Source organism: Pseudopipra pipra, chromosome 2 (assembly GCF_036250125.1).
Source record: "Pseudopipra pipra isolate bDixPip1 chromosome 2, bDixPip1.hap1, whole genome shotgun sequence".
NCBI lineage: Eukaryota > Metazoa > Chordata > Aves > Passeriformes > Pipridae > Pseudopipra > Pseudopipra pipra.
Window position 1 is genome coordinate 113710402 of NC_087550.1, and position 27594 is coordinate 113737995.

The 27594-nt window shown below is 41.2% G+C and overlaps 1 protein-coding gene across 7 annotated transcripts in view; it reads right to left on the reverse strand.

Annotated features, from left to right (window-relative positions):
• Positions 1 to 27594, reverse strand: part of AGPAT3 (1-acylglycerol-3-phosphate O-acyltransferase 3) — an 84774-nt gene that overhangs the window by 32348 nt on the left and 24832 nt on the right. For 3 of the 7 annotated variants that reach the window (XM_064646957.1, XM_064646959.1, XM_064646958.1), the window contains exon 2: positions 13384 to 13510. The exons of 3 other annotated variants lie outside the window; for them this stretch is intronic. The gene's annotated coding sequence lies outside the window, so the exon portion shown is untranslated. The remainder of the gene's footprint in view (positions 1 to 13383; positions 13511 to 27594) is intronic. One more of the 7 variants, XM_064646960.1, reaches the window with a different exon arrangement.

A 27594-nucleotide genomic window follows, 5' to 3' on the forward strand; every position in this document is an offset into this window, starting at 1 on the left:
TTTATTTCTATAGCAAAGCAGGCTGAAAATTTGCCAAGCTCAACCTCTTCAGGTCATCAAATTCAAACACACAGCAGTGCTATGTCAGCCTGGATAAACTCATGGTTTATGGACATGGGCACAGTCACAAAATCCTTTGGGTAATAAGTTTTTAGACAGTAAAGACTCTACATGTTTTTCCACGAGCAGCAGCCACAGCACAGAAACAATTCCCGTGAAATCCACATTGAGAACACTGCTCAGAGCTTCAACTTCTCTGCAAGACTCCTGATTTAATGGAATACTCTACGCTCTTAAAATTGCGTGGTTTGGTGCTACGGGTGTGTGGGGAAGACATAGGCTGTTTTAATCTCTAGTACTTATCTCATAGACAACTACTCAGTCAATGTAGGACACCTATCTTCTCAGTGCTTCTGCTTAAGCTGCCTAAATAAAGCAGCAGAGCCCACAGTGGTTTTTACACAAACATGGTGACATTTCAAGCGCTGCAGCCCCTAGATTATGGGCACATTATCCGCAGATAGCACATAGCACAAACCAAGCCCTAATTTCACAGGAACAGAGCTCAAAACCCACATTTCACCAGTTTATAGTTTACACTGCAGCATTTCCCAGAGCAAACCATCCCCAGGGCCAGCAGCATGGAAACAACCTGCCCTCGCTGCCTGCAAATCACCCCTTCAGCACATGCATATTAGAAACTTCCAGGTTATTGTGCCTAAAATAACAGGCAACACTTTCAGTCCAAAAATACAGTGATGGGAACTGCTAATAAAATCCAAGTGAAGATGCAGACAGACATCATTAGAGATCACATGCTAAACTACTGCTCTGAACACCTGAAACAGAGAGCAAAGCACAACTGCAGTCAATAAGCAAATAAAATAAATGGGCAGTGAGATTATGCAGCTCATTAAAACTGCAAGTCTAGCATAGGCCTCCCCTCTCAAAAAAACGCTAAACTGCTGCAGCACAAAATACAACAGCAGCCAAAGCTTTGTGATCTGAATTATTTTTCTCTTAGAGTGCATTAATGAAATCAAAACATTCATGGCAAGTTCAGGCATTTGGGCACATCACTCAAGCTACAAGGCAGCTCTAGGAACAGTAAAATTACTGTGTTATATTACTTTTACTTCTAATATGAAGTACACCAATTAATCAAACTAAATACACTTTAGTATTTCAGGTTCCTTTGGTGGCCAGAAGCTGAAACAAAGGGCAGATTTGGTAGTAGGGGGAAAAGAAAGGGAAAACATTTTGTTTCAAATATTTTGTAGCTTGGAATGGGTCAATTAAAAACCACAAAAAACAAGAGCAAAAGATTCTTATGAGTTTATCCTATATATTAAGTGATGTCAAGCCTACACAGAATGATAAGTCCATTATTTATGTGTTAAACGTTTTTGTTGATTGGTGAAAAAGGACAATTATTTTAGGGTCTCTTGTTGTGGGGAGACTTTACCAAACCAACTCCCTGAAGTGGTAATGACTGAGCAAAGAAGGAAATGTGATGTCTTATGCTCTTCTAATTTCTGTGTAATTCAGTCTTGCATTACTGGATTGCTGCAGTGTGTCTTGTGAGGAATTCACACCTGGTATCAGAAGAAATTGTGTGAGAAGTGGCTGGGAAATGGATGAGCCCTCTGGACTATGCCCTATACAGCTGCCTGTAACTTCAGGAGGCTGTGGTAATCCCTCCCTCATCTTTCACTGCTGCCTGAGCACCACCCTTCACATATCTAAGCAATGCCTTATCTTTTTCCCAGCCCCAAGCCTGCCGGGTGCCACACAAATCCCAGAGGAACAAAGACACTTCTTTGCTTCCTTAGATGAATTCCTTAGAGAGTAGAAACTAAGTCTAGCTCAGAAAGTGACCAAAATATGTCCTGTCCAGCAAGCTAATAAGGGTGCTCCAACCTAGGAGAAGCAAAAGATCAGATGGAATTACAGAAAAAAAAGAGTTAATCTCTCAATATGCAAAGTTGATTCCCTGATGAACTGGTGATCTCTGATTTTAATCACCCCAGATCTGTCTGAGGATATTCTAAGGGAGTATCTATCCTGCAGTAGCCAAACTAACACATTCAAGAAGAAAAAAAAATAAATAAATTAGTCTTTCTAGTTACTTCCTACAGGGCAGACTTATGTTAAAAAATTAATAAACTAAAATATTTATCAAAGTCATCTTTCTTCAAGCATCAACAAATTAAAGAGTTAAAAATACCCAAACCAACAAAGACAAAAAGGCACTTGGAAGTACTCACACTAAGCCTCATCCATATCTAATCAAAGAGGCTTGAATGAGCTTTCTTTTCACTAGCAAATAGATGATGTCATTAATTTTCTACTGAACCTTGAGGTTGTCGAAGAGGATCTGACCTAATACCAGCTAATTCCTGCTGTGTGCAGAATTGTAATCTCTCCTGCAAACCAGATCTGACCTGGATTCAAGTCAAGAATTTTAAGAGTGAACAAAATAGGGAGGAAAAAAAAGAATCACAAGAGAGATGTACATGCTATGCCCTATGCATAACAGGGACACAAATTTATATTTGTACCAGCACAAGACTGTAACTGATATCAGATGCACACACTCCACTCCACTATTGATTCAAGACATGCAGAATTAATTAAAAACTACACTGTGTTCATGTACATGCCTACCACATGTACTTTCTTTGGTAAAAAACCCTACATTTAGCAGGAAAACTTTAATGTCCTTAAGCTTTAGATTTCCTGATTTTTAACATTAAAACTGTAAAGTCACTTACAAATGTCCTGTTTTTTTTAACATTTGGAGGACGACAGAGGCTGGTAATCACACACATTTTAATTTGAACTGCCACACTGTATAGCTGAAAGTTTACATATCTGCAGAGACTCACTGTAAAGCTTAAATGTAAACGAACTCATTAATATTAGAAGAGTGTGCATAAACACACAGAGAGGATTGTGGGCTTGTAAATAGCACAGGCAAAACTGACTGGAGGAAGTACTTGGCCAAAAAAAAAAGCCAAGATGATCACCTCACAGATATTAATTTCTTTGTGTCTTAAACACCTTATAAAAGAAACAAACTCACACGCTTTGCTGAAAACTTGTTCATAGCAATGTCACACTCCCTGGAAAGTTTTCCAGTCATAGTCATATTAATTCCAACTCCAGCAGGTTTTTCCTTTTACAGCTGAAGTGACATGTATTTTTTCACTAAAACTAGTCAACACGTTGCACTCGGGTTTCTGAAAGCTGCTGTTTGCTCCAGACGTGGCTCTGAAAAGCTTTTTCTTTTGGCTGTAAGTCTTGGCTATATGTGGAGACACAGGGAAACAATGGCAGCCCAGAAATGTAGGGCAGCCCAGCTCTGCTCCTGCCATTCCCAAACCCAGGCAGGCCCATGGCTACGTGGTTTTCCAGCATGGCCAGACACCCAGGTACGTGCAGGCTCCTGGCTCCTCTGCTCCATGTCACCACCCTCCCAGGCCCCAGCTCACCCCCAAGGGGCTGAGGGGAAAAAACTGTGCAGATCTTAATTTCCACCTGCTTGAAAATGCTCCTTTTGAAGGGAAGACACCTATGTCCTGCAAATACCCTGATACATTGTGAGCCTGACACAGCCCGATTTCCAAGTTACGTGCCGAGAGACAGCTACAAAACTCTAAGAAAGAGCACGAAATAAGAGTGAAAGAACCTTATAAAGGCTCTCAGAACAAACTGGAAAGACACAATCACCATCTTACCTTAGGTGGCATCCTTAGCCACCACCCCCTCAGCTGAGTAAAAACATACAAAAACTCAAAAAACGGAAAACTGGAGTTCCATAACAAACAACAAGGACACCAAGCACAAAACAGGAAAGTTAAGGTATTTACCCCAGCCACATTAATTCTTAAGTACATTAGTCTTCCAAAGCACTTTTAAAGGACCGCCACTCTCCAGCTCACCCCAATGAAGCACTTTAAAGGACGAGCCACCACCGCAGTCACAGTACAAAAATCCAACTTACCAGTACAAGTAATAGGCTAAAGCCAGGAAAATGAGTGTAGCACAAATTCCAGCTAACAAGCATAAACTCGACTGGTTCACCAACATCTTCCCAATTTGTTATTGATTAATAAAAGAAATAAAAAAAAAAAAAAAGGAGGAGAAATGAAACGGCAAAAACGGACGATGGGAGTCTTGGCTGGGAAAGCAAATCAGTCTTGACATGGAGGAGGGATTATGGTGACAAAAGCACATCAAGGTAAATCTGGAAGTGCTTCACAGCTACTAAAACTGCCTGCTCAGCAGCAGGAAAAAAAGCTGGGTGTCCTCTCCATTATGTGGCTTTGTAAAATACTGAACCAAAAAGCCCCTCTTACCTCAAGAACAAGGGTATGAACAGGGCAGAAACGGACTAATATTTAAAATAGGTAATACTTTGCAATAAATATTACAGTCAGGTGGTGTTGCTGACAAACCAGGCTTTTGCTCTAATCCAATAAGCTTCTTACAGCAAATTACCAGGCTACAATGGACTGGATTCGCTGGCGTGGTGATGTACGTGTGCTCAGCGCTGTCACTTGACACATTTTTTTTGTGGGTTTGTTTGGGTTTTTTGTTTTGTTTTGTTTTAGAGAACTGACAAAAGACTTCGACAAAAATCTAGATTTTAGCACAAAGGAACTTCCCACCGGACCAAAGCCCTTCTCTTCTCCACAAAGAGTGAACAGAAGGCTTGTGAGAACATCAGTGCAGAGAAAAGGTTTGGTTTGCACCCAGAGTGCAGCCCTGGCAGGGCAGCAGGACTGTTCACCTTCACAGCACGATGAAGAGAGACACCTTTGAGCTGCACAGACTAAAGAAAGGGACTCTGCAGCCAGCTGAGGGGGACTTGGGATTCCACTGCCCTTCCCCTTTCTCTGCAGGTCTCGGAGGAGAGCTCTACCCATCTGAAGACAACGGTGTTTTCTGTCTCTTCTCCCTGCTCCAAAATCAGGGCTTTTGGAAGGCCTGAGCCACAGCAGGCACAGTCCAGCAGCCTGGATAACAAAAAGGAGATATCAGAGTCCAGGGAGGAAAGAAACGAGGTGGCAGCAGTTACACCCCACACAGGCAGCAGTAACACGGTGCTGCTGGTGTGATTAGGGCCCTTCTGGCTGTTCTGCACCATAATCTGGACAGTCCAGATAAAGGGAGACTTGAGGCCACATCCACACAGGAAGACAAGTTGGACTAAAGAGTGATTCCCATTCACCTACCATTACACCACCATAGCCCTCCACGAAGACACAGTTTTAACTGGCATAACTCACCTGGTCAGAGTTAGGCCTCTAAAGAGATGGGAAGAAACAAAAATCCAACCAAAATCTAGCTTAAATGCCAAAGAAAAAATTAAAGTGGTAGCCATAGCCCCTGACACTCCCGTTTTCTGACCTAACTTAAACAGCAGCACTAAAGAAAGCCAAGGCCCTTCTTAAACCCCTGGCTGTCCTGGAAGTGGAATCACAGAGATTTTTTAGAGTTTTTAATAAAGTTCAAAGAGGCAGGACACAATAAGTAGGAAAATTTTATAATCAAAGAAACAGACATACTTGGAACTACTTGCCCAAAAAGGAAAATCAGGCCATGAATTTTAAAGTCACAGTCAAATAGGAGCTTTTATCCAGTTCAGCAGAGCTGAGTGGAAGAAGAATGCCCCTCTGATTTTAAAAGCACACACAATAAATACAACATACTTCATAAAGTGTGGTGAATACGGTCCAGTGGAATCCAGCTTCTCAACAAGGACAGAAGCATCACAGCATTAGTGAAATAAAGGAAAATTTTGAGTGCTCTCTATGCATCAAGTCAACAGGTTCTCCTGCCTCTCTTATATCCTGTATGAAGTCCAGGTCTATTGTAAAACCTTTTTTCAACCTCATCTACAACTCAACCACATTTCTCAAGTGACTACACAGATAAAAGACTTACTTCTATCTACATCTTTGTCAGTGAAGGAGATAGCTTGCAACTAAATTCCTTGGAAATAAGAATAACCTGTTTCCGTGGGCTCCAAAGGAATTTTTATTGATTGTGTTCCCCAGTCTCATTTTGAGACTGCTCACACTGTTTCTGTTCTCAATTGCAGAAATGACTGTATTAAATTACATTAAAATAAAGCCCCAAACCCAAGAGACAACCTCACACGTAGTTCAAAGATGACAGGAGGGTTTCAGACATGCAGAGTCACTAAACTGGCACTTGCAATGTTTTTGTAGGCAAAGCTCAACCACCGGTTTCCAGGACTGCTGATCAATACTTTTCCAATGCACAACATTCATTACAGAAAATGCACATAATGGATTATGACTGGGCACAGGACAGCCTCAGGATTTTGTAAATGAAAACAAAAACAAAAGTAGCAATTATCAAGAGGTCTTACTTGGAAAAAAATATTAATTAGGATATTGCAATAATTGCCTATATTTGGAGCAAGGTTGATTTGGTATTTCTATTGTAAAAGCAACTCTAATTATAGTGCTGGTATTCAAACAGTGATTTTATAATACCAGCCCTTACATAACAAACAGAAAAGGAGTTATCTAACAGAAGCCCTATTAGTACAAAATTATTTGAGTAATAGGCCTCTTGCAATGTATAAAATAGATCAATGTTATGTAATTACAAAATGTTGCCAATCTTAGTCTGTGATGATTAAGAAAAATCTCAGTAGTGTCTACTCATCTCTAAGACTACACAAAATGCTCCTCTTCACTCCAAGTGATTGAATTTTCAAGACAAATGGGAATTCATCCTTTATATTCAGATAAAAGTAAGCTACAAAAGAAACTTCAGGACTGTAAGTGCATCTACACACCCAGCTGTGACACCCAGGGGCCCAACTCCTAGAGAGATTGGGTGAATCTGGAAAATTACACAGGTCCCTTACTTGTTAAAAACAGGGATGCAAAATAAAGGATAAACAAAATGTCTCACCTGCGAATCATCTGAAGTATATGAAGAATGATATATTTTGCTTTCTGGACAGAAAATTATGCAGAAAAAACCCCAAGCCTCAAACATAAGACACAGAGAGAGCCAGCCAGGAGACATCTGTCTGCATGCAAATGTGCTGTGGCTGAACAAGGAGAAGCCTCTGACTGCTGCTACACGAAGTCTCCGCAAACATCACATTCATGCCTGTGAGCCCATACCCAAGTTCAAAGCTTTCCTTTGAAGCACTGAATACTAATTGGGAAGAAATGGAAAGTCTGTCTTTCAAGGAGTGCTGAGCTGCTTTAAATTTCAGGTATAAAACACTACCTTCTGCAGAAGAGCAGCAAGGTGATTTGCTCTGTGATTACATCCACGGTAATGCATTGGCCTCACGCGCTTACACCTCATGCTTCTGCTCCAGCATTTGCTCCCACAATCTGCACTGCCAGGATGGAAAACCTTAAACACAACTATTTATTATTTTTTATTATCATTAAATAAGTAAGTAAAAGAATAACACACTAAAGTGGAGGCTCAGATGACACCAGAACTATCCACACGTTGTAGAAATCGCAACCGCAAAACCAAGGAGAGACAACAGGAAAGTTTTCCCCTGCCAGTGCTCTGCTATACTAAACCTAAAAAAATTGCCAGAAGAGCATTTTGCATTATTTCACCCTACAAATGTATCTCCAAGCTGCAAACTGCTCACCAGCAGTGGAGAAAGGCAGAATATATGCCACTCAATTCTAACTTTACAAGTCCCATGTCTTGACGGATCTCTGACAAGTGGGAAAGACCAACCAGCCTCCTGTTACCAGGCTGACATTTGTCACATGGACCTCATATATATATGTCACATATACCTCATCTATACATTTCTGTATAGGAAGACTACGCTTTCACCAGCAAATTTTCCAGGGTTTGACCCTGGAAGGAGACAGAGCCACGTGGAGAGGGAGGAAATTAAAAAGTCACCGTTTTGAAGCATCTGGATTTGGAAAATCTTCATATCACAGGGGAGACAGAGAAGTAAAAATACTAACAGCAGATGTAGGTGTTCTGCTGGGTAACTAACCCCCTTTCTCCTTGTATGGGATCCAGCCTTTATTCTCTTTGCTGTCACCACGGCTGCAATCAGCAGTGTGTTTCTTTCTCAATACAGCATCTATTCTTCTTTTGGATGATTTCACTGACAAATATTTCACAAGGTTGTTATCAGTCTGAATCCATATCTGCCCCTGTGGTCAGATCTCTCTTTACATATATACAAAAGCAGGTATCTTTCTAAAAGAAAGACAGGCCATACTTATCAAGCAGACTGATAGCAAAAACAAATACATGCCAGACAAAGTTTTATTGCTCTGTGTTTTCTGACAAGATCACACCAGCCCCTTGTGGTCTGAATACTGGCAGCAGCCACACACTGCACAACCTTTTCAGTGTAACGCTCCCTGCCCTGAACAAAAATAAAAAAGTCCCTCAAACCCCCAAAAAACTACTGAAAGAAAAATCCTTCTCGTATGAAAATCTGAAGACCAATTTTGAACACAAAAGCTGAACTGCATGGACATCAATGTGAACATTTGAATGTGGTGAAATCTTTATCAATCACAAACAAGACACTTAAATACAGTATCTCACACCTTCAAAAACATTAACAGTGTACAGCCCTCTCACTTCTAAGTTAAATTTCAGGCTGTTGTTGGGCCATTCATCTAGGAAACTAAACAGCAGCCACTTTGCAAACAGCCCATCTCTCTTAAAATCCTTGTCAGAGAAAGACCTGAAGAGAAACATCTACAGCTCTTCTCCATTTCTTAAGACCTTCCTGGCTTGGTGTCCTGTTGCTGACAAGGCCTCTATGAGCACATACAGTTGATTCAAACCATTCTGGATTTGGCAGAGGGGATCTTCCCATGGTAACACACAGTCTTTGAAAGATTCTGCCAACAAAGGTCACAAATCCAGGACTGGTCAGCATTGTCACGACGCCCTTTTGCTTGTTCAGCTCCTTCTGAACAGCGGTCTTTTAACGCAATGTTTGAGAGGGAGGTGACCTAAATATCCTTTTCCTGAAGGCTGCAGGGATCCTGGAAATGACTGGCCCACTAGAAATCCATGCCTGCCTTGCACCAGCAACATTCAGGCAGCTACGCTGCATGAGGGCTGTTCCTCAACCGACAGTGAAAGCATGGGAGATTTCACAGATGCTCTCTGCTCTTTTTATCGTCCCGTGTAAACCAGCTCTGACAGATCTAGACGAAAGGACATTAAAAAATCCCGACACTGTGAGTACTTTTTCAGTCCTACAAATACTGATACTAATCTGGCCACGGGAGATTTCTCAGTGATCATAACCCGAGCTGCCTGCATGGAAATTTCTACATTTCCATACATTTCTCCACTGTATCGCTCCCAGTTCTGCCAGGGACACACGAGAATCATGGGAGCAGAGGTTGTTATCTGTTAACCTGGCACAGTTATGAAGCACTGAAAGAAATGTAAAATGGGAGACTACTAGTTTAAAGTGAGCACCCACTTCTCTTGGAGCTTGCAGCAATTTCAGAACAGCATGACTGCCAAGTCAAAAATTGCTCCCCATCATTTGTAGAATTAGAAGCTAATTAGTAAAAAGAGGTGTTAATTGTACCAAAGCCTCACATTCAAAAGAGCTTATGTGCCAAACTCGAATTATGGACATCACCACTGCTAGCTTGGCACTGCTCTTCAAAAGCTCCTCAGTCAGGCTGAGTAGTGGTTTGAGAAGCAGTATTTATGCTCTTTTGATTCATTTTCATCTGCCAGAATAACCCTCAGCTCGTCTGCAATTATATGCCAAAAATTCAGATATTCAAGGATATTAAAAACTGCCTGGAGTTCAATGCAATATGTTAATATAGGACACATTTACAGACAATGAGTCTAGCAAACCAGTCTAGCTTCATTTAAAATACACAAACAAGCATCCTGGTCTAATTACCAGAACTAATCTAAAAGAATCAATATTTCTCCAATCAAGACATAAAACACAAACCTTCATTCTATTTACTCAGCAATGTATAATTGCTTCTGGAGTCTGCAGACTGTGATGTTCACTTTTTAAGCCCATTGAACATGAACTACTTATTTTTATTCATTCTATTTAAATTCCTTTTGCCTTTACTATAATAAACCGGATTTTCAAATAACTGGAATAATTGAAACTTCACTGCATTAATAAGAAGTATTTTTTTCTGTGAGTAAGTTCATTTATTCCAGGCAACTGGGAGCTTATCCTAAACCTGGTTTGACTGACTGCTCACAAGTTTCTACTCCCAGGCACTACTAGAGGCTCACTCTTAACTCATGCTTAAGGTCAGCATGTCCTCAAGGTTTGCTTGTATAACTGCTTTTAGAGTTATTACTCATCCCAGATCTGTACCAACAAGATATATCTTAAGATAAACTGTTGGGTTTGGGCTGTTTGCTGAGGATTTTTCTGGGTTTTTCGGTTTGGGTTTTTTTTTTAGGTTTGGGTTTGTAGGATTTTTTTTTTCAATTTTAATTTAGAAATCTTTATCAAATAGATAATTTCCATAGACATTAGGGGACAGTTAACTCAGTTAACCTGGTAAAGCTGAGAAATTGGTAGCAGTGGGCACAAGGGGATGAACAGCCTTAACAAACAGCGCCTGCAGCTGAGCTGTGAATTTATGTTACCAAATGTCCCAGCACTGCACTGGCTCCCAGCCATAAGCAGTGAAGATGTTTTCCTTCCAGGGCACACAGAACAGTAACAAGTGGCATTGCTATACCTTCACTACAGGGAAAAGAACTGCACGAGGGAGATGCTGAGATCTTTTGCTCCCATCTTACAATAGAGATCCGAATTACCCAGACAATTTCTTCTTGAATGAGATAAAAGCTCACAAAACCGGCCTTGCTGTTAAGTCATAATAATATTACATGGAAACACATCCTGTGACAGTATTTGTATTCCCATCTATACTTGCTGCTGGCTTTGGAAAGTACTGCCAAAGGTCCTGAATGTGTGCCCTTCACAACTTACACGTGTGAAAACAATTGCTCCAATGGCAACAGTGACATTTTCAAAACAATTATAAAAGAGTAAGGGTAAATGCCATTACAGCTTCTTATAAAGCACTTTCAGCTTGGATTATTTTTTTCTTCTCAAAATAAGCATCCCTAGGAGATCAAGTTTATAGGTCCTTGATTTCCAACAGCTGATCCCTCCAGCTAGAAGTGGATCTTCTGTTAGCCCAGAGCTGTGACCACCCTGGCAGGGCTGAACAGTGATGGGTCCCAGGCACAAATGTACCCAGCATTGTCCAACAAGGATCCCCTTTCCCTAAGATTTCTGGGGAGCAAAGCTAGGTGGGGTGCAGTTTTTGGAGAGCAGGAGGTCTGAGTGCTTCAGAAAACACCACTGTCATGCTCACTTCTACCAAATAAAAGTTACAACAAGGAGAGCTGAGGTGATCTTCTGATGCCCACCTCTTATACGTGGGTTCAGTAGCTAGAGGAGACATACTGAAGTGAAGGACATGGAAACAATATTTGCCCTGTCCTGAAAGAGTTCAGAGCAACACTTCCCACCTTGCAGAAGAGTGTTCCCATGCTACAACACACCCAGACCTGGAGTGTTTGTAGACTACTAGAGAAAATTAGTCCTTGGTTATTTTCATAGTGTTCTGACTCAGTGACTTATCAGTGACTAATTATCTGTTAAAAACAGATAGGAGAGAACATTACTTCTGCATGTTGTGCAAAACTGACTTTTAACTTAAGAATTAGATCATGTCACACTAACAGCAAGGATGGCACCTCTGGTAGCAGCTTTTCAGAACATGACCCTGCCAATGAAGAGGCCTCTGTCTTACTGGGTTTGAAACAGCCCGTTACCACAGCTTCCACATCGGTAAATTAAATATGAAAGCAGAGAATGTAACTGGTTTTCCAATGTACTTTACATTTCTCCTTGTCTGAACTACAGAAACTCTTGAAACTGTGACTGCCATGACTGCTTTTGTGAGCTGCTTTCAGGTCTAGCCTGATCAATCTTTATGTCCACATGCTCTTTGCAAAGAATGGGTTTTTTCCCCCTCTTTGTGGACCCCTTTTCAAGTCTTAACAGACAAAGAAGAAAAGCAAAAACTTGTAGCCATGTAAGTTGAAAAATATCCTACAAAACAGCAAACACAAAAAAAGGGTATTTTTCATGCATTTCTGAGGCATTGCTATTATGCCAGTGTCAACGAGCCCAGGCAAAAATACACAACCAGTTTTGAAAGCAGCTGGTCACTAAGACATTGCAACAAGGCTACTTTAATGAATCAACCTATTGGGTCTCTCTTCACACACCAAACCTGCAGGCAGTCAGCATTACCAGATTCAACTACAATAACTATTTTTTGGGGGTAAAATTTCGATATTTGGGGTTTGCAAAAAGTGGCTATTAGCCCACTTAATGACCTGGAATCAATGCTTTAACTTCCTCTATAGCACAAAAAGGTACATTTGAAAGGGATGTAATTTTGCACAGGATCAGAATACATGCCCTAAACACAGACTGTGGCTGATCCAGAACATGCTGCCCCATGAATCAGAGCTTTGAGAAACATCTCACAGAAATCAACATTTCTTGGGGGACTGCTTGTCCTACAATAGATCTTGAAAGGTTATAGAATACTGGAGCAACAATCTGGGTCTTTGTAAAATCACCAAGACTAAATTACCTAAAAAAAGCCATAAAAAAAGATACTAATAGTCCATGTAGGGGCGGGGTATCAGAGATGGTCACCAAAATATCAATCTCTGACACTAACCTAGGATTAGTTTTAGGATCCCATCCTGAAAAAAAAAACACAACAAACTGCCCTACTGCTGTGTCAGTGGGGTCTCAGCAGCCTTCCACTTTCCCTGTCACTGCTTGTAGAACAGACTAGGAAAAAGAAAAAAAAGGCAAAAAGGAGGAAGTTTGCTGATGTACTTAATATTTTCATACCTGGTTACTGGACAAAATTTAAAGATGTTTGGATTAAAGGTAGTCTAAGACGACCCCAGAGCCAGCATTCTATGAACTCCATAAAGGAGCACTGTAAAGGCACAGTTCTCCATTTAAGGAAGGAGGAGATAGATAAGTATTTCTAGAGTCCCCTGGAGGCTTATTTGTGGTTAAGTCTCTGCTGCAATGATTACCAACACATACAACATACATGAGACAGCAGAAGCAACAAGCTGAAGAGCTGATTTCATTCCTAAATTAAAATTCTCAGAGTGGGAGACTTCTGACGCCTCTCCCAGCAGTTCATGCAGCTCTATGAAAAGAACAGGATTTGCACACGTGGTTTTTTTTTTCCTAAAACATTACTGCTACAGACAGAACGCAAACACAGAAACATGGGGGAAGATTTTCTTTCTTACCACCACCACCACCACCGGGGACCACTTCTGGCACCTGGCAACACTCAGAGCAACAGGAGAATCCCCATCTCCTCCCTCCAGGGAAGTACCACTGCTTATGTTTCAAGAGATTTGCTTTCTCATTTGCCTATAAGCAAAAAAGACATTTTTCAATGAATGAAGGTAAAAATATTTTGTTTACAAGCAAAACACAATGCAAACAACACCCAGCTGCAAGCCCAGGTAATGAATTCTTTAACTCAAACATTTCTTACTAAAATTATGTGTCTTTCTCTTTTCTCTGCAGAAAAAAAACAACAACCCTACAAGATCCTTCTTCCCATGTGTAATACCACACTCAGCTCCACAGGTACCAACTACTTTTGCTTTCAGGGGGTCTAACTGGCTCATATCTACGAAATTAAAAGCAAGTGTTCTCAATTTACATTAAGTAGTGAAATTGCAGCTTCTATTCAGAACGGAGCAAGGGCTTGCATACACAAGAACTAGCCTACTTTTCCCCAGCTTTACTAATCAACATAACAAAAGGTATTTCTTTTACCTACAAATCCTGCCTTGAGAGAAGTTACTGAAAATGAAGCAGAAGCAATTATCTGCCCTCCAAACACACACTTAATCTCTGTATTTTATTAAGAGTGTTTTTTATGATCCTGAAGCAATTAAGCTAATCATTATTTAATTTTAGATTGGTGAACTGGAGATTTACTTCAAACACAAGCTCACTTTCCACATAATTTAGTCTCAGTAATTAGAGATGTACTTTACCCAGAGGTGGCTTGTTTAAAGTGTTATCTAATTTCACAAGCCTTACACCATGAAAATTTCGTGCAGAAATCTTCAAACTTAAAGAGGAAACCCCCCAAAGAAACTCAGATTTACCAGACTGCAAACCTATTTTTCTTTAAAAAATAAAAAAACTAATTGAAAAGATTCTTCAAACATCAGCCCAACAAGTTCATGTATCACAAAACCTAACAAAAAGTTGTAGAAACAACCCACCAACTGCTTTAGAAAGTCATTAGAACAAACAGTGCTCCTCTCACACAAATTGCTTCATTTATGACTTATTTTAACCAGGATGTAAAGTCTGCAGGAAAACACAAATGCCTTACTAGGATGCCCAGCAGGTACCTGCCATGGGATGGAACCAGCACTGACTCATCCAGTCATTTATAGATTTCTGTGACAGTGTTATCAGAGGAACAGAAATAAGGACCAGACCTGTAGGTTCATACTGTACATACTGACCCTGGATATCAAGCCACTGGAAAACTGCTCAACTCCAAACCATTTCAGACAAATTTGTGTAAAAACGTTGTTGAAAACAAACCGTACTAGGAAATACTGGTTAGCCCTGGTTGCTCCTGCCCACCTGGCTACCAGTCTACCTGGGCTGGCACATTGCCCAAGGCCAGTTTAATGACTAAACACATTTGCTGGTTTTTGGAACAAAGGGTATCATCTTCCCCCACAGCCATTAAAGAGAAGGAAATCAGATGACATGGGAAGCATTTGAAAAACAGACACTACTTCTCGCAACTTTTTGTCTTCAAAATTGTCCAGTAAAGCCAACACATGCAAGTGCTCAACACTCAATTAAAAGCCAACTATATTTAGAACTCTATAAATGCAGAATAATCAGATTCATTTCAAGACTTTAGTGCCAGTACTTTTTTGAACCAACTTGACTTGACACACATAAGAAAAGCTATAGAACTCATCAACAGCACTGAAGATTTCAGCAAAGACTGACAAATAAGCATTGGGATATGAAGCTACAAAGAGATCGGGACACAACAGGTTTGATGCAGGGAGTTTACTCAAAATAAATATAAGTTGGTCTCAGCTACCTGGATATTCAAAACCCACTATTTAATACTTTTCCATGTGGCATAAGATTACACATGTAAACTTGGAGACCCGTAGAGGAACTGTGACAGCAAAGATCCTGCCCAAAAGAGATGGTGACAGACAGCATGGGAAGAAAAAAGCTGCAGACACCTTGGAGGTTACTAATGAAAACACAAAACCCAACAATCAGTCTTCTGGTTCATTTTTAACTGATTAACAGCTGGCATACAAAAAAAGTAATTATGGCAGATGATGACAAAGCTGGGAAGCAATTTGAACAAGAAGGTATATTGAGTTATTAATAAAACAGGCACCATGGCCACAAAGTCTGGAGCCACAGGATTAGGATGAAAGTCACTAATATACAATACACAATCACATATATAAAATAAACTTGCCCCAGCCAGACACTGGAGGGTGATTAGTGTCTGGAGAAGGGCCTGGATGCACCAGCCCATTTCAGCACAAAATGTCTGTGAGTCACCACTGAGATGCAGCTGCAAAAAAACACACGTGCAATCCTGGGATGTATCCAGAGAAATGTGTCCAACGGAGAGAGGAAGCACAGAAAAGTACATAGAGGCACTGCTAAAATCCCATCTGGAATGCTGCATAAGAGAGGCTGCCCAATTCAAAAAGGAGGTATTAGAAACACAGGAGGCTGAAGGAGGATTTCCAGCACTGATATCACACACAGGGAGAGAGGGATGGAGAGGCATTTACAGGGAACGCAGTTGCTCCCTGTAAGGCAGCAAAGATAACCACTAGGAAGGGAAATAAACCACTTCAGACAAAAAAAGCTCCTGATATCAGAACAAACAGGTACACCTGGCCAGGAGTAAGTTTAGGCTTGAACCTTTCAGAACAGCAAAGCTCTGGGAGAAGTTTTTGACTACAATAAACCTACAAGCTTAAGGAGGCCCCGTTATGACACATTACCTCCTTTCTTTAGCTCCAACCATTTTTTTGTAGCTGTCCCATCTAAACATTCATTGAAGGGTCTATAAAACTGTCACCAAGAGCAGCTGTTTCAGTTCTCAGTGCTGGTGGGGGAAGGTCATACTGTGAGTTATGGGGCTGGGGGGGAAGCTGATTTATAGGGTGAAGTATAAATGGTTACCGTAATATTCCTGCATATCGAAAAGGCAAACAAATATTGCTTAATTTAAAATAATGTTAGCCACTTTGTTTACATTGAAATCCTCACGTAAGTATGGCAATAAAAAGTGGGCACTAGAAAAGCTCAACCAGACATGAACAGTATCTCACCCTACTTCCCAATATCCCACAAGGAAGAGATCCGTAAAACTGATGCAACATATGCCAAATTGCTCCTTGGAATAACCACATTCCCTTGTCTGGAAACAGTTCTTGAACCCTGCCTTCATGGGCTATCAAAGGGATATTTTCCTTTTCTCTGCCTGTGTACAACGTCTCTCATGCAGACATTTTACTAAAACTGGTAAAACTGAGGTCAAAGTCCCCAGAATGAAAGAGTGCAACTGGTAGGAGAATAATTTCTGGTTTGATACTGAAGCACAGCAGTGTTATGCAAGAGAACAGGATCTGAGAGAAACTTTTAGTCCGGTGCTGTTTACTGTACTGGTGCCTGCACAAGAGGTACTTGAGCCCTAAAGAATGAGAGAGAAGCTCTTCCAATTAAGAATCTCATAATGTATATATATATATTATATATACTGTATATATATAGAGAAAGCATATATGTGTGTGTGTGTACACATATCTATCCATCTATCTCCATATATAGAGAGATATATAGAGATATATAGAGATATATAGAGATATATAGAGATATATAGAGATATATAGAGATATATAGAGATATATAGAGATATATAGAGATATATATCTCCATGAACTGGACATTGCAAGTTGTATCAAATTGCTTTTCTAATGTCTCCTAAGATGGAACAAACAGATTTAGGCAGTACAGGGAGGACAGAGTCACATTTAGGTACACACATTTTTTCCATTTCAAAAAAGTCCCCCAATTAAATATAAATGTGCATGCACTTTAACACATTTTCTCTCTTGCACAGTACTTTGCATTGAATTCAACATAACCTCCATGTTTCCATTAGCTACTCTGATACCACAGCTTTGAAAACATTCTCAGTGCTCCAACATTTAAGACATACAAGACTCAAAAGTGCACACATATAACTCTGTCTTCAGCATCATCTCAAAAGGAGAACATTTCATTCCTTTTTATCTTCCCCACCCCTTCTTTCCTTTCTCTTTCTCTTAAATAATTTATTAAAATTACTGAAAGCATTTGCTGGTCAGCTTTAATCCTCCCCATAGGAGTTATCAGTATCTTTGAATCTTCTGAGTATTTACTTGACTCACAGCTTGTTCTACTCTAAAGACCACCTTCCATATAATACCCTGATGTTGATGGATGAATGTCAGGAAAATAAGAAAAGGGGAAAAAAATAAAAAGCTTGATAATGTATTTTTAATCACAAATTACCTTTCTCTCCAGACAGTAAAACTGGTTTCATGGCATACTTCTCTCAGTGTCTTATGGAATCATCCATCATTAACAGAATGGCTTCGAGAAATTTCTTCCTGCCACCATCCTACTACTGTGACCATCACATCTTGAGAAGGAAAGCCTCTAAAAAATAATTGTTTCCCTAAGGATAATTGGAAATGATTGACTTGAAAGTGCTTTCAGAAAAGGAAGTCTTTAGTCACAGAAGGAAAAACAGAGAGGATATCAGTAAGTTATGATGGGTATACAACGAGCAATCAGAAATGTTTTTTCCTCCCTCATAATTCATAACTGAACTGTGAACCTTCTTGCCATGGCTGTGAGTAGACTGACAATTGGAATTATTAATGACATGGAAATGACAGAGCAAATACCAGTCATTGTGTTGACTGTAAATCCTTTTTTAAGACATCCACTATAAACCAGACTACTGACCTAGATGGACAAATGACAGACAAACCCTCTCCCTTTCCAAGATGGAAATTACACTTCTGCAGCAAACAAAGCGGTTAATTTTCCATTGCAATTTGCAACCAAACCCTTCAGTTGTAAGACAGGGAACAGATAAGCAAGAATGAAGTGGGTGAATGTATCTGTGGCCTTATGACTCAAGAGAGTTCTCTTTTCACTCATCATGAGCGAGCTGGAGCACCAGCAGCCCACCAGTTACACTTAACCCTGTCCATAACCTTCTGTGGAGCCAGAGTTCTGATGGAAAAACATCCTTGACCAGGTTCAGCTGTGGCATCCTAAAACATTACTGCCCCCTCTTGTCCATCCCAGCCTTCTGCCAGGGATCACTGCTCCCATAGCCTGCACTTCAACCACTCCAATCCACAGCCCAGGGTGTTAGTTTAACTTCCTGAAGAAGGTGGGTTCTTCCCATGGCTCTTATTATTTATTGTTTATAGGCAGGAAAATGCACTGGAATTTCCCACCTGTGAACTGCTGGGGCTGAAGCAGTTGCACATGGTCCTTCCTGCAGTGCCAATGGCTGGAGGCACCTGGAGGAGGAGACAGTGCCCAGGATCACTGCAGCAGGACTGCTGCACAACCCCAGTCCAAGCTGAAGAAGTTGAATTATTCTTGGTTAAAAGAGGCTGGTAACTCTTTTGCTACTAGAGAGCAGAAGTAAGACAAGTCCTCAGCAAGTTTACTAACTCAAATGCCTATATAGCACTACTGTGCTGGAAAGCTTTCCTCTCACTCCAAGCTTCAAATACAGGACAGGAGACCATGGCTGTGTGAAGTGATGTAGGATGGGAAAGTCACAGCTGCCCTAAACAACCACAGCAGAACATCTTTGAACAAAGGTAAGTGTGCCCTGTCCTGGGAAATATTATCCCAATTACAGTCCAGACAGATAATCATTTATCTGCAGTTTCTTACAGCCTAGTTACCTCAGAGGTTTTCCCTGACTTATCCCTGATTAAAGGCCTAAATGAAAAACAGCATAAAAGAGGAAGTATAAGAGGGGAATTTGAGCAGCCTTAGGCAAGGTTTCTGTATTTCCTTGTCTTTGGGAATGCTTGGGTCTTAGCTGGGTTTATTAATGAAATTTAAATTGTGAATAAATCTTGAATGTTGATGCAAGCTCATTCATACTTCATACAAGAATTGCCTAAATTCACAACTGGGAAGAAGTAGGCTCTGAAAAATGACTCAAATTATTTTTCTAAATGGCCATTACTATACACCTTTTTTTCTTTATCTTGATATATTATGCAAGTCTGTTGTATTCAGAATAATCCCAGGTATTTTTTTTTTATTTTAAACTCTGGAATACACTTTTGCTTATAATAAGCCCATTATAGAAAAATTTTATGGCAATAGCAGAACACAGAGCTACATAAAGGACATAGAAACAAGGAGAGGTGCTGTACTCAGCACTTAAATACTATATAGAGAGACCTGCTGTGGAGTGTGGGAAACATACGGGAATGACCTGCAGGGTAAGGGATAAGCTTAACTTCCTAGTTTCCCTTCTTCTTTCACTTTTCAAGTCTTAAAAAACAAAACAAAACAAATTCCAGCTGTAAACATCCTTCAATGATTTTTTTTTTCTGGCTGACCTTCATCACAGCATGTACCTTTCATTTCAGTGTTCCTCTGCCACCTTCATTTTGTGTCCTGCCCCAAACTCTGGGTCTGTGGGTCCCTGCACTGCCCCCTCCAGGTGCTGCACAAGCTTTTCTCCTATTGCTCTGACATTTTCTTTGCTGTGCAATAAATTTTTAGGTAGGTTTTAGAGCTGTAAGTCTTTAAATGGACTTCAGCCAGGAAAAAATAAAACTCCTAAACACAGTTCTTCATAATTACTCAGTAATGAGAAGCAATTGATCATTAACTTTCATGCTCTGATCTTCCACAAGCAGACTCTCCAGTTACTCCAAATTAATCATTTTCTTAGGAACTCACAAAGTTAATAGGAAGCTACCTCATGAGATCTGAGAATTGCAGTGAGTCTTTGGCAGCTTTGAATCTGTAAGGTTCCAAAATGAAAACCTGTAGGTGAAGCATTACTCACATCAGGATTAAAACTCCCAGCGACCCGCACATCCCAACACGCCAGACTCTCGTCACCTTGAGCTCACCCACACGCACCCCACCCCTTTCCCTGTCTACCTTAAGTCCCTTTTAGCAAGAGGCTGTCACCAGGGTCACAAGCCAAGCAAGGCCTGGCTAAAAATATTCTCCGACACTGTCCCTCAGCACTGTTGTCCACCCCGTCCTGGATATCGCTCAAGCTTTCACGTTATTTACAGAGCACCTACTGCTTCCAGTGCTGGAACCAGCCAACCCCAGGGGACAGTCACATCCCAGCACTGGGCACAAACCCCTCTGGCAGCTGTTCATAGCTGAGGGATCCTCCTCCTTAGCTATTTTACTCCCTCCCTGGTTAGATTAAACTAAACTACAGGTATTTCTGTTTATTCGCTACTCTTAATTCAAATACGAATGAAATTAAAAGGATCTAGAATGTCAATCTAGTTAAGAACTTTAATGAACAGGAGTAGCATTTTAGAAATAAAATATATTATAAAGCACTTAAATTAATTAAGCTTGTTTCCTGTCCAAAATACTTAGCATTCTGCATTAAGAAAGTAAAGCCTTTTAAAGAAAACTTTAAAATTCTCAACTGCTACAGGTAAGCCCTGAACAGGCAACAGTGAAAAAAGCTGCCTTTGCTATCATATCTCACTCAGCACCATAAACAAGGAAAGAACAGTGAAACACACCTATATCCTGAGAAAAATAATATTATTCTTTGTTATGGATGAAGCCATTCTGCAGCGAATGAGGCGATAATTTTAAAGCATCACCTCTTCAGGATCTCAAAAAATTATAGATATGCATACTCATACTATAGGTATGAATACTCATACTGCAGATATGAATAATCCTCTCCAAGGAACAGTGTCTAACAATACAATAACAATAAAAAAATTAAAAATACAATCTTCAACAGAGCTAACAGTTGAGCCAGAGAAGGCCCAGTTCATCTTCTCCAGGAGAACCTGTACACTGGACTACCAAATGGTCTTTTTTCCCTTGTTTACACATGGAAAGTTTTTAAATACCATCCTCATAGCATTTTCAATTAATCAGAAATATACACGAATAATAGATTTCCAGAAGCCTGATGAAGCTTGAGCTAGTTGCAATCTAAAATAACAATCTAATTCCTAAGAGGAAGCATTATCTTTACACTGTCCTACCTCAGTCAAACACAGCAAGAGAGAGAATTTGTTTAAAAGCAGAGGGGGAAAAAAAAACCAAACAAGTCAAACAGAGCACGAGGCTGAGGAGACAAAAATACTTGCGATCAAAGGGTGGCACGGCATGAGTGTTTTATTAATCTTGCAGGAGCTCAGAGAACAGCCCTGCCAAGGGTCTGTCCGTGCTCCTCCCCAGGGCCAGGGCTGCTCCACCTGTAACAGGCGGAGAAAACCTCACCAGATCACTCTCACTCCTTCAGCTCCGGGGCCCCAGCTCACCCCAGCCCAGCGTGACTGAAGCAGGTGCCAGCTATTTTTATGTCTACTCTGCAATTTACATCTGACCTGTTATTAACTTCAAAGGGAGAAGCAGCCACAGCAGCACCAAGGGATGTACTCCCAGGGAAAGGGAGGCTACGGCTGAGCGGGAGGATGCAGCCATGGCCCTGAAATGGTCTGCAGGAATGGTTTGCCCCAACCATCATAAACCAGCATCTGTCTGATGCTGCACAACCTGTGAGATGCCAAAAAGGCCTGGCCCCTTCCTCTCCATGCACCACACAACCCACTCCTGACAGCACCAGGTGGTGGGTAGCACACACTTGTTTGGGCTGACCCTGGTGTTTCTGGATACTGATGCACAGTTTGTACATAAAGGAATGTGGCACACTGAATTTATGAATTTCAAAGTTCACGTATGACAGGGCACTGAAGGAATAACCTAATCTTAAACTGATTTAAATGTGTTAGCTGATTCACTCTCACACCACAGATCTCAAAGGACTATTCAGAACGGAATCGAGTGGCCAACTGTGCACAAGGAATCGTGTCCACAGCAGATCATCATCTGCAAATTGAGAATTACTCCAAAATCCACCTCTTTCCCACTACGAAAATCTCAGCTTCTAAGATTAGAGGCCTTTTGAAAGATTATTCTTTCCCTCACACTTAAAAGGATGCCAGGATTACTATGTCCTGGATTGTAACTGAAGCCATTCAGTGCAAGCAGCTTTTCTATCAAGGGACCATCTTTTCTGTGAGATCCATTATGTATCTTAGGGTTTGACTGAAGTATTTAGTACCTTTTTTTTTTTCCCATAAACACATGAGCTGAGCAGTCTTCTGATCTTTAAAACTGTAAATGCCCAGCTTCTACAGCTGCAGTAATTAAACCAACTTCTCATTCCATTACCCACATCAAGTCTCTTCCTCGGCATCTGCTCTATTCCCACATTGCACTCTTCAATCAAACCAAGATAAGCTATTTTCTAAGATCAGCTGACTTGTCTCTCCCTCAACATTGCAGCCAAAATGATTCTAGGCAGATATGAAGCATCTTGCTAAATATCCAAAAGGTCTCTTTTAAAGAAATAAAAAAGTAGACGTCAATGCAAGTGGTTATTTTTAGCACCTGAGTTGTTCTATATTTATTCCTTTATGTCTATCTAAAAAAAGCACAACCTCTGATGAGACATTACCAGAAAATACATTCTACTGGGAAGTCTGCTTTATGAATCCTAGCTACTGAGCACTGCAACAGGTGGATCACACCACCCATCCAACCACACAAGTCTAATGGCATAAGTGCACACAGGAGAATGTTTCCTCAGTTTCAAAAAGGTGCTTAAAAAAACCCCTGAAACCAACAAACCAACTCTCCCAGAAAGCAAACTCCTCAGTATAATCTCTGTGTCATTCTTTTTAAATGCAGTGCTTCAGACTCATGCTTGAAAACTGCCACTTTCAGGTATTTTTAATTGCCTAACCCCCCTCAAAAACCCTCAGTATATCTTAAAAAACAAAACAAACCCACAGTCCTCAACTCCAGAACACATCACACTTCCACAAAGCCTCAAGTCACCAGGAACAGCAGCAGCTCAGGTCATACAAATACTCAGGCAATAAAAGGCTACTTATCTCTTCCTTATTTGTCTTTCCTCGTACCTGTCATATTCTTGCCCGGAAGGCTCCTGCCCCTTTTCCTCCAATGTGTTTACCCCAATAACCTCATGCCTCTGATCTTATGCAAATTATCTGCAGATTAATTTTCAAAGACAGAATACAGTTAATCGAAGGTGTGGCTTATTTATGTGGAAAGAGCCGTGTCAAGGAAACTTCTTCTAGTTGTTTGTAAACTGTCATTTAAAAAGAAAGAGAAAATAGTTTAAGACAGGGCCTAACATACACAAAATTAGGAAGAAAAGTTGTATTTTTAATTTCCTGCTCTAGAAAGATACCTGTTATCTACCCACAGTTATTTTAGATTTTTGAACTATGCTAGATCTCTCAACGTACTCGTCCAAACGGCAGAAGTTGGGATAGGAGTGGGGAAAGATAATAGGTACCTCTGTATATTAACTTGGAACTTCTCTCTCCCCTCTGACCTTGAAGGACTCTGTCTTCCTTCCAGGTATTCCCTACCTACAGGACAGACATGCCTCATCACTCAGTCATACCCTCCAAGTATTTTACAACTGGCATTACCTACACAGTGACAGCTCTCTGATCCCAGTGCAAACAACAGATGGTGGAGGGACTCCAGAGCATGAAATCATACTCAGCACACACACTGGTATCAGATGAACAGATTTGGTCAGTGGCAGGTTATTATTACCTTCACGCAGTGCAAATCACCTGAGTCTGCAACTTTGCACAAGGTAAAAGTACAGATTTTCAAAAGAAAAAAAAACTGTAGGCTTTCCAAGTTTCCAAGTTAAAACCACGTGTGCCCCAATTACCTCTCTCTCAGACTGACCTTTGTGTGTTTGTCTTCAGAGACCTTGCCCTGCATCACTATTGCACTACTGAAGCCAGAATGACTCCAGGTCAATTTTATGCAATTTTTAAAACAAGCTGCTCTGAAGGCTTTTCCTTGAGCAAACCCAGCTAACTCCCCTACCTAGTTTTGAAATCTTTTTCCTCACTGATTAAAATGTTTCCCATGCAGCTGTGATTTCATTTTAGTCTTCTGTAGAAAACTGAAGACCAGAAAATATCTAGTTTGAATTCAAGAATCATCTCCTCATAGCCACATAAAATTCACCAAAAAAGGCAATTCTCTTACTGTTGTTCCTCCTCTACTACCAAAAAAATAGTTTCTTTATCATTGTAAAGTAACCAAAAGCAAGGCAGAAAAAGCATCCAAAACCTTAGAAAGAAATAAATCAAATTCTATATACTCTCTCTAGTTATTAAAAACAAACAATAAAACACATATACTAACCAAAATAAAGTTAGAGTTTGCTTAAGACATCTGTGGGACAAAAGAGCAGCACATCAAATTTATTCTTGTTTCCTAGATTAAAAGTCATTTAGTTCACATGAAAATTATTTTTGAGACAGCCTGTCTACTTTTTGTGAACTGGATAATCTCTTTTTCAAAATGGATTAAATTCCAGAATAAGCACGTCAAGGGAAGTTTGTTCAGAAACCTGCACTGTGAATGAAATGGAGTTTGCCTCTCTGCAGTCTGCCTTTTTGCTCTATTAATTAATGCCCAAATTTAGCTGTTTTATGGATTTTGTAAGTATTTGGGTGTCAAACTGACCACACACAACCTGTGCAGTGAAAGGCCAGGACACAGCCAGGTAAACCCCATCTGTAAGGACAGAATTGCTCACACACCCTGCTCTGCTCTGTGATGTGCTTCTCTGAGCAGAGCCGTGCAGACACCTTGCAGATCCGAGCTGGTTCCTCAACACAGGCCACAAACACAAAACTCCCAAGGACACAAACAACCAAGGGGGTCACTCCCTGCATGGCCATTCTGTAATCAAGAGCACATGAGGGACGAAAACAGCTTCTTTCAGAGGAATTAAGATTGCAACATGACCTCCAGCACCTGCCCCTACTATGAGAAGGTGGAAAAAGCAACAAGGGAAGTCCAGCAAGAGGACCCCTGAGTCCCAGCCAGAGCCAGCATCAAAGGCACCAGGGAAGCTGCAGAGTCAATTGATCTAAACCAGCACATTAATCCACAGCACCCGTCTGCTTTTGAAGGGAAAGCCCTATTGCTTCTGCAGATTGGATCACAGGATGATTTTGGTGTTCACAAAACAGATTCCCTTTGGATGAAACCAAATCAGAAGATCCACCTAAACCCCACTGGTGACACAAAGCATCCAAGACAACAGGCAGGCTGCACCTCTGCAGAGCTCTCCTGTATGCCCCAAGCAGTTAGAGTCTCTTCATCTGTCACAAATTTATGTAATACCTTGTATGCCACACACTAAACAAAGGGCTAAGTGGCACCCTTTGCACTTTTATAAGTATTGCACTTTTATATTTGATGTTAACCACCAGCTCTCAATCCTTTGCAATCTGCTTTGTCTTCCACTGAGGCCTCTCAAAAACATCAAGGCTGATCAAAGGGGACAAAGAGGGGTGGTTGATTTGAGTGCCACCAGGAACAGAGCGTAGACACACGCACGGAAACAAGGAGGGGGCAGGTTAAGGAGATCCAGAGCCCATCAGGAATCTCTTGCTTTTTATTCAGCAGTGTTCACACACTAATAAGTCACGGCACATAGTTTTGTTCCCCCACTCCCCAACACTGATCACAGTGGTTTTCCTCTGTGTAAGTGTCCTAAATGAGAGCCATGCTGCATGTTCCACCTTCTGGAAGCAGATGTGAGAGGCTGAAATTACATCCCCAGTGTCCACAGCAGCCACCTGCGACTCACAGGGCACTGAAGGTATTTGAGTCCAGCCTTTTGTGGAGGCAGAACCAGGCAGGATGTTACACTTCAGAAAGGCCAGATATGAGGCCCTGGCCTGGAAACACCCTTCCATGGTCTGAAGTCAGCAGGACTGGCAAAGGTCTGCCCCCACTGTTTCTTTAACAGCAGTTCTGGTCCAGGCACCAGCTTGGAATCAATACTGCTCACACTGCCTGGAGATCCACAGAGGGCAAAGGCCCAGGTTACCTTGTTAACTTTATTAACTCCCACTGCTTTCTGTGTTAACTCCCACTACTTGGAGGTAAAAGGTTTGGAAGACAGCCTTGGAAACCATGACCATAACCTTGACCTGCTCATCCCACATCAGCTCACCACTTATAGTAGGAACTTGTACAAGGTCTGGGCTTCTCAAACGCACACAGGATCACTCTCGAGGAGAAAAGACAACGCAGAAAGAATCGTGCCTTGCAGAATATACCACATAAGGAGTCTTCCTGCTGTGCCTTTTGCAATCGGACGTGTCTATCTTGCATTGGCCTTATCAGCCACCAGCGTGCTTGTAACAAACGTGGATAGAGCCTTTCCCAAATCTTCGTTCGCGAAGCCCAGCCATGAGATGATGATGAGGGCTTCTCAAATTCCATTCAGGGGCAGTAGAGATGCCATACCATCAGGTGGCAGAAAGTCTTGACTGTGCCTCTTCACACAGCAAAGGTCTGTGCCCACTCCTGGTCATTTCACCTATCGAGAGCAATGGCATCCGACTGGACCAAGCTCCTTCTCTGGGCCAGAGAAAGCAGCTGCAAAATTTCAGAGAAAGCTCCTTCTTCTACCTTCTTCCCCAAACAACAGGATGTCCAGGAAGGTGAGACTTTTTTTTGGATGAGCTCCTTGAGCAGTTGATGGTGAAAACCACCCATCCCTCCTGACGCCACACTAATCTCGGGAATCAAGCAGGGATTCAGACAGCAGGTTGCACAGGTCACTCAAGTGAGCAGGGAGAGAAATAAAGTTTGTTCCCACAAGAGGTTTACACAGATAGTACTGACAAGGCAATGACATTCTAGAATCATCCCTGTGAAACAGGGAAGAGGATAATTTGACACTTCCTGGAGCAACAGTCCAAGAAACAGAGGCTGGGGGACAGCTTTCCTTCAGAGAGCTCTGCAGCACACACAGAGGGAGGATGGCCATTCCAGGGAGTAGGATAACTCAAATGCAAAGAACATTAAGCAAACAAAGCAAGCAAAACTGGAATCTGCTTTTCTGACCTGCTCCTACTGCACTGCACGCGTGGTTAAAGCAGATACAGCCAGTCATGACTCCCCTGGCAAAGGGATTCTCTCTTCTGTAGAGAAGAATCCACAGAGAAGAGCTCCAAAATCCCAGCCAGAGCCCAGCACTGGCACTGTGGGGAAGAGCTGACTTCTGCTAAAAGGCATTA